The sequence below is a fragment of the Rhipicephalus microplus genome, chromosome 5 (assembly GCF_043290135.1).
Source record: "Rhipicephalus microplus isolate Deutch F79 chromosome 5, USDA_Rmic, whole genome shotgun sequence".
NCBI classification, from domain to species: domain Eukaryota; kingdom Metazoa; phylum Arthropoda; class Arachnida; order Ixodida; family Ixodidae; genus Rhipicephalus; species Rhipicephalus microplus.
The window spans coordinates 161911564-161922510 of NC_134704.1; the positions used below are offsets into that span (position 1 = coordinate 161911564).

The window sequence follows — 10947 nt, forward strand, 5'->3', positions numbered from 1 at the left end:
CATGATTTGCTCGGCCTTCTGTCGATGACGCACAGGTAAAGAGCCATGTCATTGTAGACAGACAAATGAGTAGATAAACAGATGAAAATAATAAAAAAGAGAATTTGACCCGGACGTGATTCGAACACGCAACCTTCTGATCAGGAGTCAGACGTGCTACCGTGTCGCCACCGAATCCACTTAGCGTAGCCGTTCGCACACACACGGTACCTTGTTTTGCTCGGCCTTCTGTCGATCAAGCACAGGTAAAGAGACAAGTCATTGTAGACAGACAAATAAGTAGATAGACAGATAGATGAAAATAATAATAAAACGAATTTGACCCGGACGTGATTCAAACTCGCAACCTTCTGATCTGGAGTCAGACGTGCTACCGTGTCGCCAACGCGTCCGTTTAGGGTAGCCGTTCGCACACACGTGGTACCATGTTTTGCTCGGCCTTCTGTCGATGCAGCACAGGTAAAGAGACAATTCATTGTAGACAGACAAATAAGTAGATAGACAGATGAAAATAATAAGAAAGAGAATTTGACCCGGACGTGATTCGAACACGCAACCTTTTGATCTCGAGTCGGACGGGCTAACAGTTCGCCACCGAGCCCACTGAGGTAGCCGTTCGCACACACGTGGTAGCATGTTTTGCTCGGCCTTCTATCGATGAAGCACAGGAAAAGAAACAAGTCGTTGTAGACAGACAAAGAGGTAGATAGACAGATGAAAATAACAAAAACGAGAACCTAACACGGACGTGATTCGAACACGCAACCCTCTGATCTGGAGTAAGACGCGCGACCGTGTCGCCACCGAATCCACTTAGCGTAGCCGTTCGCACACACGCGGTAGCATGATTTGCTCGGCCTTCTGTCGATGACGCACAGGTAAAGAGCCATGTCATTGTAGACAGACAAATAAGTAGATAAACAGATGAAAATAATAAAAAAGAGAATTTGACCCGGACGTGATTCGAACACGCAACCTTCTGATCAGGAGTCAGACGTGCTACTGTGTCGCACCGAGTCCACTTAGTGTAGCTGTTCGCACTCACGTGGTAGCATGTTTTGCTTGGCCTTCTATCGATGAAGCACAGCTAAAGAGACAAGTCGTTGTAGACAGACAAATAAGTAGATAGACAGATAGATGAAAATAATAAAAAAGAGAACCTAACACGGACGTGATTCGAACACGCAACCCTCTGATCTGGAGTCAGACGTGCTACCGTGTCGCCACCGAAAGCACTTAGCGGAGCCGTTCGCACACACGCGGTACCTTGTTTTGCTCGGCCTTCTGTCGATCAAGCACAAGTAAAGAGACAAGTCATTGTAGACAGACAAATAAGTAGATAGACAGATAGATGAAAATAATAAAAAAGCGAATTTGACCCGGACGTGATTCAAACTCGCAACCTTCTGATCTGGAGTCAGACGTGCTACCGGGTTGCCACCGAGTCCACTCAGTGTAGCCTTATGCACACACGCGGTAGCATGTTTTGCTCGGCCTTCTGTCGATGAAGCAGAGGTAAAGAGACAAGTCTTTGTAGACAGACAAATAAGTAGATAGACAGATGAAAATAATAAGAAAGAGAATTTGACGCGGACGCGATTCGAACACGCAACCTTCTAATCTTGAGTCGGACGCGCTAACAGTTCGCCACCGAGTCCACTTAGAGTAGCCGTTCGCACACACGTGGTAGCATGTTTTGCTCGGCCTTCTATCGATGAAGCACAGGTAAAGAAACAAGTCGTTGTACACAGACAAAGAGGTAGATAGACAGATGAAAATAACAAAAATGAGAACTTAACACGGACGTGATTCGAACACGCAACCCTCTGATCTGGAGTAATACGCGCTACCGTGTCGCCACCGAATCTACTTAGCGTAGCCGTTCGCACACACGCGGTAGCTTGTTTTGCTCGGCCTTCTGTCGATGAAGCACACCTAAAGAGAAGAGTCATTGTAGACAGACAAGTAAGTAGATAGACAGATAGATGAAAATAGTAAAAAAGAGAACTTGACCCGAACGTGATTCGAACCCGCAACCTTCTGATCTGGAGTCGGACGTGCTACCGTGTCGCCACCGAGTCCACTTAGTGAAGCCGTTCGTACACACGCGGTAGCATGTTTCGCTCGGCCTTCTGTCGATGAAGCACAGGTAAAGAGACAAGTCATGGTAGACAGACAAATAAAAAGATAAACAGATGAAAATAATACAAAAGAGAATTTGACCCGGACGTGATTCGAACACGCAATCTTGTGATCTGGAGTCAGATGTGCTACCATATCGCCACCGAGTACACTTAGTGTAGCCGTTCGCACACACGCGGTAGCATGTTTTGCTCAGCCTTCTGTCGATGAAGCACAGGTAAGGAGACAAGTCATTGTAGACAGACAAATAGGTGGATAGACAGATGAAAATAATAAAAAAATTTGACCCGGACTTGATTCGAACACGCAACCTTCTGATCTGGAGTCAGACGTGCTAAAGTTGCGCCACCAAGCCCGCTCAGGGCAGCCGTTCGCACACACGTGGTAGCATGTTTTCTCGACCTTCTGTCGATGAAGCACAGGTAAAGAGACAAGTCATTGTAGACAGAAAATAAGTAGATAGAACGATTGATGAAAATAAGACAACAGGAAATTTGATCCAGACGTGATTCATACTCGCAACCTTCTGATCTGGAGTCAGACATGCTAACATGTCGCCACCGAGTCCGTTTAGGGTGGCCGTTCGCACACACGTGGTAGCATGCTTTGCTCGGCCTTCTGTCGAGGAAGCACAGCTAAAGAGAAGAGTCATTGTAGACAGACAAATAAGTAGATAGACAGATAGATGAAAATAATAAAAAGAGACTTTTACACGGACGTGATTCGAACTCGCAACCTTCTGATCTGGAGTCAGACGTGCTATCGTGTCGCCACCGAGTCCGCTTAGGGTAGCCGTTCGCACACACGTGGTAGCATGTTTTCTCGGCCTTCTGTCGATGAAGCACAGGTAAAGAGACAAGTCATTGTAGACAGACAAATAAGAATATAGAACGATTGATGAAAATAAGAAAAAAGGAAATCTGATCCAGACGTGATTCATACACGCAACCTTCTGATCTGGAGTCAGACATGCTAACATGTCGCCACCGAGTCCGTTTAGGGTGGCCGTTCGCACACACGTGGTAGCATGTTTTGCTTGGCCTCCTGTCGAGGAAGCACAGCTAAAGAGAAGAGTCATTGTAGACAGACAAATAAGTAGATAGACAGATAGATGAAAATATAAAAAGAGACTTTTACCCGGACGTGATTCGAACACGCAACCTTCTGATCTGGAGTCAGACGTGCTATCGTGTCACCATCGAATCCGCTTAGGGTAGCCGTTCGCACACACGCGGTAGCATGATTTGCTCGGCCTTCTGTCGATGAAGCACAGGTAAAGAGACAAGTCTTTGTAGACAGACAAATACGTAGATACACAGATAGACGAAAATAATAAATAAGCGAATTTGACCCGGACGTGATTCAAACTCGCAACCTTCTGATCTGGATTCAGACGTGCTACCGTGTCGCCACCGCGTCCGTTTAGGGTAGCCGTTCGCACACACGTGGTAGCATGATTTGCTCGGCCTTCTGTCGATGAAGCACACATAAAGAGAAGAGTCATTGTAGACAGACAAATAAGTAGATAGACAGACAGATGAAAATAGTAAAAAAGAGAACTCGACCCGAACGTGATTCCAACCCGCAACCTTCTGATCTGGAGTCACACGTGCTACTGTGTCACCACTGAGTCCACTTTGTGTAGCCGTTCGCACACACGCGGTAGCATGTTTTGCTCGGCCTTCTGTCGATGCAGCACAGGTAAAGAGACAAGTCATTGTAGACAGACAAATAAGTAGATACACAGATGAAAATAATAAAGAGAATTTGACCCGGACGCGATTCGAACACGCAACCTTCTGATCTCGAGTCGGACGCGCTAACAGTTCGCCACCGAGTCCACTGAGGAAGCCGTTCGCACACACGTGGTAGCATGTTTTGCTCGGCCTTCTATCGATGAAGCACAGGTAAAGAGACAAGTCGTTGTAGACAGACAAATAAGTAGATAGACAGATGGATGAAAATAATAAAAAAGAGAACCTAACACGGACGTGATTCGAACACGCAATCCTCTGATCGGGAGTCAGACGTGCTACCGTGTCGCCACCGAATCCACTTAGCGTAGCCGTTCGCACACACACGGTACCTTGTTTTGCTCGGCCTTCTGTCGATCAAGCACAGGTGAAGAGACAAGTCATTGTAGACAGACAAATAAGTAGATAGACAGATAGATGAAAATAATAATAAAACGAATTTGACCCGGACGTGATTCAAACTCGCAACCTTCTGATCTGGAGTCAGACGTGCTACCGTGTCGCCAACGCGTCCGTTTAGGGTAGCCGTTCGCACACACGTGGTACCATGTTTTGCTCGGCCTTCTGTCGATGCAGCACAGGTAAAGAGACAATTCATTGTAGACAGACAAATAAGTAGATAGACAGATGAAAATAATAAGAAAGAGAATTTGACCCGGACGTGATTCGAACACGCAACCTTTTGATCTCGAGTCGGACGCGCTAACAGTTCGCCACCGAGCCCACTGAGGTAGCCGTTCGCACACACGTGGTAGCATGTTTTGCTCGGCCTTCTATCGATGAAGCACAGGAAAAGAAACAAGTCGTTGTAGACAGACAAAGAGGTAGATAGACAGATGAAAATAACAAAAACAAGAACCTAACACGGACGTGATTCGAACACGCAACCCTCTGATCTGGAGTAAGACGCGCGACCGTGTCGCCACCGAATCCACTTAGCGTAGCCGTTCGCACACACGCGGTAGCTTGTTTTGCTCGGCCTTCTGTCGATGAAGCACAGGTAACGAGACAAGTCATTGTAGACAGACAAATAAGTAGATAGACAAATAGATGAAAATAATAAAAAAGAGAATTTGACCCGGACGTGATTCGAAAACGCAACCTTCTGATCTGGAGCCAGACATGCTACCGTGTCGCCACCGAGTCCTCTTAGTGAAGCCGTTCGTACACACGCGGTAGCATTTTTCGCTCGGCCTTCTGTCAATGAAGCACAGGTAAAGAGACAAGTCATCGTAGACAGACAAATAAAAAATAAACAGATGAAAATAATAAAAAAGAGAGTTTGAGCCGGACGTGATTCGAACACGCAACATTCTGTTCTGAAGTCAGACGTGCTACCGTGTCGCCACCGAGTCCGTTAGGTAACCATTCGCACACACGTGGTAGCATGTTTTGCTCGGCCTTCTGTCGATGTAGCACAGGTATAGAGACAAGTCATTGTAGACATACAGATAAGTAGATAGACAGATAGATGAAAATAATAAAAAGAGGATTTTACCCGAACGTGATTCGAACACGCAACCTTGTGATCTGGAGTGAGACGTGCTACCGTATCGCCACCCAGTACACTTAGTGTAGCCGTTCGCACACACGCGGTAGCATGTTTTGCTCGGCCTTCTCTCGATGAAGCACAGGTAAAGAGACAAGTAATTGTAGACAGACAAATAAGTGAATAGACAGATGAAAATAATAAAAAAAGAATTTGACGCAGACGTGATTAGAACACGCAACCTTCTGATCTGAAATCAGACGTGCTAAAGTTGCGCCACCGAGCCCGCTTAGGGTAGCCGTTCGCACACACGTGGTAGCATGTTTTGCACGGCCTTATGTCGATGAAGCACAGGTAAAGGGACAAGTCATTTTAGACAGACAAATAAGTAGATAGACGGATAGATGAAAATAACAAAAGAGAGAGTTTCACATCGACGTGATTCGAACACGCACCCTTCTGATCTGGAGTCAGACGTCCTACCGGGTCGCCACCGAGTTGACTTAGTGTAGCCGTTCGCACACACGCAGTAGCATGTATTGCTCGGCCTTCTGTCGATGAAGCATAGGTTAAGAGAGAAGTCATTGTAGACAGACAAATAAGTAGACAGATAGTTGAAAACAATAAAAAAGAGAATTTGACCCCGACGTGATTCGAACACGCAACCTTCTGATCTGGAGTAAGACGCACTACCGTTGCGCCACCGAGTCCGCATAGGGTAGCCGTTCGCACACACGTGGTAGCATGCTTTGCTCGGCCTTCTGTCGAGAAAGCACAGCTAAAGAGAAGAGTCATTGTAGACAGACAAATATGTAGATAGACAGATAGATGAAAATACTAAAGAGAGAGTTTGACGCGGACGTGATTAGAACACGCAACATTCTGATCTGGAATCAGACGTGCTAAAGTTGCGCCACCGAGTCCGCTTAGGGTAGCCGTTCTGACACACGCGGTAGCATGATTTGCTCGGCCTTCTATCGATGACGCACAGGTAAAGAGACATGTCATTGTAGACAGACAAAAAGGTAGATAGGCAGATGAAAATAATAAAAAGAGAACTTGACCTGGACGTGATTCGAACACGAAACCTTCTGATCTGGAGTCAGACGTGCTACCGGGTTGCCACCGAGTCCACTCAGTGTAGCCGTATGCACACACGCGGTAGCATGTTTTGCTCGGCCTTCTGTCGATGAAGCACAGGTAAAGAGACAAGTCTTTGTAGACAGACAAATAAGTAGATAAACAGATGAAAATAATAAAAAAGAGAATTTGACCCAGACGTGATTCGAACACGCAACCTTCTGATCAGGAGTCAGACGTGCTACTGTGTCACCACCGAGTCCACTTAGTGTAGCTGTTCGCACACACGTGGTAGCATGTTTTGCTTGGCCTTCTATCGATGAAGCACAGCTAAAGAGACAAGTCGTTGTAGACAGACAAATAAGTAGATAGACAGATAGATGAAAATAATAAAAAAGAGAACCTAACACGGACGTGATTCGAACACGCAACCCTCTGATCTGGAGTCAGACGTGCTACCGTGTCGCCACCGAATCCACTTAGCGGAGCCGTTCGCACACACGCGGTACCTTGTTTTGCTCGGCCTTCTGTCGATCAAGCACAGGTAAAGAGACAAGTCATTGTAGACAGACAAATAAGTAGATAGACAGATAGATGAAAATAATAAAAAAGCAAATTTGACCCGGACGTGATTCAAACTCGCAACCTTCTGATCTGGAGTCAGACGTGCTACCGTGTCACCACGGAGTCCACTTTATGTAGCCGTTCGCACACACGCGGTAGCATGTTTTGCTCGGCCTTCTGTCGATGCAGCACAGGTAAAGAGACAAGTCATTGTAGACAGACAAATAAGTAGATAGACAGATGAAAATAATAAGAAAGAGAATTCGACCCGGACGTGATTAGAACACGCAACCTTCTGATCTGGAATCAGACGCGCTAACAGTTCGCCACCGAGTCCACTTAGAGTAGCCGTTCGCACACACGTGGTAGCATGTTTTGCTCGGCCTTCTATCGATGAAGCACAGGTAAAGAAACAAGTCGTTGTACACAGACAAAGAGGTAAATAGACAGATGAAAATAACAAAAATGAGAACTTAACACGGACGTGATTCGAACACGCAACCCTCTGATCTGGAGTAATACGCGCTACCGTGTCGCCACCGAATCCACTTAGCGTAGCCGTTCGCACACACGCGGTAGCTTGTTTTGCTCGGCCTTCTGTCGATGAAGCACACCCAAAGAGAAGAGTCATTGTAGACAGACAAGTAAGTAGATAGACAGATAGATGAAAATAGTAAAAAAGAGAACTTGACCCGAACGTGATTCGAACCCGCAACCTTCTGATCTGGAGTCGGACGTGCTACCGTGTCGCCACCGAGTCCACTTAGTGAAGCCGTTCGTACACACGCGGTAGCATGTTTTGCTCGGCCTTCTGTCGATGCAGCACAGGTAAAGAGACAAGTCATTGTAGACAGACAAATAAGTAGATAGACAGATGAAAATAATAAGAAAGAGAATTCGACCCGGACGTGACTAGAACACGCAACCTTCTGATCTGGAATCAGACGCGCTAACAGTTCGCCACCGAGTCCACTTAGAGTAGCCGTTCGCACACACGTGGTAGCATGTTTTGCTCGACCTTCTATCGATGAAGCTCAGGTAAAGAAACAAGTCGTTGTACACAGACAAAGAGGTAGATAGACAGATGAAAATAACAAAAATGAGAACTTAACACGGACGTGATTCGAACACGCAACCCTCTGATCTGGAGTAATACGCGCTACCGTGTCGCCACCGAATCCACTTAGCGTAGCCGTTCGCACACACGCGGTAGGTTGTTCTGCTCGGCCTTCTCTCGATGAAGCACACCCAAAGAGAAGAGTCATTGTAGACAGACAAGTAAGTAGATAGACAGATAGATGAAAATAGTAAAAAAGAGAACTTTACCCGAACGTGATTCGAACCCGCCACCTTCTGATCTGGAGTCGGACGTGCTACCGTGTCGCCACCGAGTCCACTTAGTGAAGCCGTTCGTACACACGCGGTAGCATGTTTCGCTCGGCCTTCTGGCGATGAAGCACAGGTAAATAGACAAGTCATGGTAGACAGACAAATAAGTAGATAGAAAGATAGATGAAAATAATAAAAAAGAGGATATGACCCGGACGTGATTCGAACACGCAATCTTGTGATCTGGAGTCAGATGTGCTACCATATCGCCACCGAGTACACTTAGTGCAGCCGTTCGCACACACGCGGTAGCATGTTTTGCTCGGCCTTCTGTCGATGAAGCACAGGTAAGGAGACAAGTCATTGTAGACAGACAAATAGGTGGATAGACAGATGAAAATAATAAAAAAAATTTGACCCGGACTTGATTCGAACACGCAACCTTCTGATCTGGAGTCAGACGTGCTAAAGTTGCGCCGCCAAGTCCGCTCAGGGCAGCCGTTCGCACAGACGTGGTAGCATGTTTTCTCGGCCTTCTGTCATTAAGCACAGGTAAAGAGACAAGTGATTGTAGACAGAAAATAAGTAGATAGAACGATTGATGAAAATAAGACAAAAGGAAATTTGATCCAGACGTGATTCATACTCGCAACCTTCTGATCTGGAGTCAGACATGCTAACATGTCGCCACCGAGTCCGTTTAGGGTGGCCGTTCGCACACACGTGGTAGCATGCTTTGCTCGGCCTTCTGTCGAGGAAGCTCAGCTAAAGAGAAGAGTCATTGTAGACAGACAAATAAGTATATAGACAGATAGATGAAAATAATAAAAAGAGACTTTTACACGGACGTGATTCGAACTCGCAACCTTCTGATCTGGAGTCAGACGTGCTATCGTGTCGCCACCGAGTCCGCTTAGGGTAGCCGTTCGCACACACGTGGTAGCATGTTTTCTCGGCCTTCTGTCGATGAAGCACACGTAAAGAGACAAGTCAGTGTAGACAGACAAATAAGTAGATAGAACGATTGATGAAAATAAGAAAAAAGGAAATCTGATCCAGACGTGATTCATACTCGCAACCTTCTGATCTGGAGTCAGACATGCTAACATGTCGCCACGGAGTCCGTTTAGGGTGGCCGTTCGCACACACGTGGTAGCATGTTTTGCTTGGCCTCCTGTCGAGGAAGCACAGCTAAAGAGAAGAGTCATTGTAGACAGACAAATAAGTAGATAGACAGATAAGTGAAAATAATAAAAAGAGACTTTTACCCGGACGTGATTCGAACACGCAACCTTCTGATCTGGAGTCAGACGTGCTATCGTGTCACCATCGAATCCGCTTAGGGTAGCCGTTCGCACACACGCGGTAGCATGATTTGCTCGGCCTTCTGTCGATGAAGCACAGGTAAGGAGACAAGTCATTGTAGACAGACAAATAAGTAGATACACAGATGAAAATAATAAGAAAGAGAATTTGACCCGGACGCGATTCGAACACGCAACCTTCTGATCTCGAGTCGGACGCGCTAACAGTTCGCCACCGAGTCCACTGAGGTAGCTGTTCGCACACACGTGGTAGCATGTTTTGCTCGGCCTTCTATCGATGAAGCACAGGTAAAGAAACAAGTCCTTGTAGACAGACAAAGAGGTAGATAGACAGATGAAAATAACAAAAACGAGAACTTAACACAGCCGTGATTCGAACACGCAACCCTCTGATCTGGAGTAAGACGCGCTACCGTGTCGCCACCGAATCCACTTAGCGTAGCCGTTCTCACACACGCGGTAGCTTGTTTTGCACGGCCTTCTGTCAATGAAGCACAGGTAACGAGACAAGTCATTGTAGACAGACAAATAAGTAGAGAGACAAATAGATGAAAATAATAAAAAAGAGAATTTGACCCAGACGTGATTCGAACACGCAACCTTCTGATCTGGAGTCAGACGTGCTACCGTTTCGCCACCGAGTCCACTCAGTGAAGCCGTTCGTACACACGCGGTAGCATTTTTCGCTCGGCCTTCTGTCGATGAAGCACAGGTAAAGAGACAAGTCATCGTAGACAGACAAATAAAATATAAACAGATGAAAATAATAAAAAAGAGGATTTGACCCGGACGTGATTCGAACACGCAACCTTGTGATCTGGAGTGAGACGTGCTACCGTATCGCCACCCAGTACACTTAGTGTAGCCGTTCACACACACGCGGTAGCATGTGTTGCTCGGCCTTCTGTCGATGAAGCATAGGTTAAGAGAGAAGTCATTGTAGACAGACAAATAAGTAGACAGATAGTTGAAAACAATAAAAGAGAATTTGACCCCGACGTGATTCGAACACGCAACCTTCTGATCTGGAGTAAGACGCACTACCGTTGCGCCACCGAGTCCGCATAGGGTAGCCGTTCGCACACACGTGGTAGCATGTTTTCTCGGCCTTGTGTCGATGAAGCACAGGTAAAGAGACAAGTCATTGTAGACAGACAAATAATTAGATAGACAGATTGATGAAAATAAGAAAAAAGGAAATTTGATCCAGACGTGATTCATACTCGCAACCTTCTGATCTGGAGTCAGACATGCTAACATGTCG

General features: G+C 46.2%; 1 non-coding gene across 1 annotated transcript; it reads right to left on the reverse strand.

Annotated features, from left to right (window-relative positions):
• Positions 1 to 10255: 10255 nt before the first annotated feature.
• On the reverse strand, positions 10256 to 10327 carry TRNAW-CCA (transfer RNA tryptophan (anticodon CCA)). The gene has a single exon. It is a non-coding gene; the product is annotated as a tRNA-Trp (tRNA).
• Between the last annotated feature and the right edge of the window lie 620 nt (positions 10328 to 10947).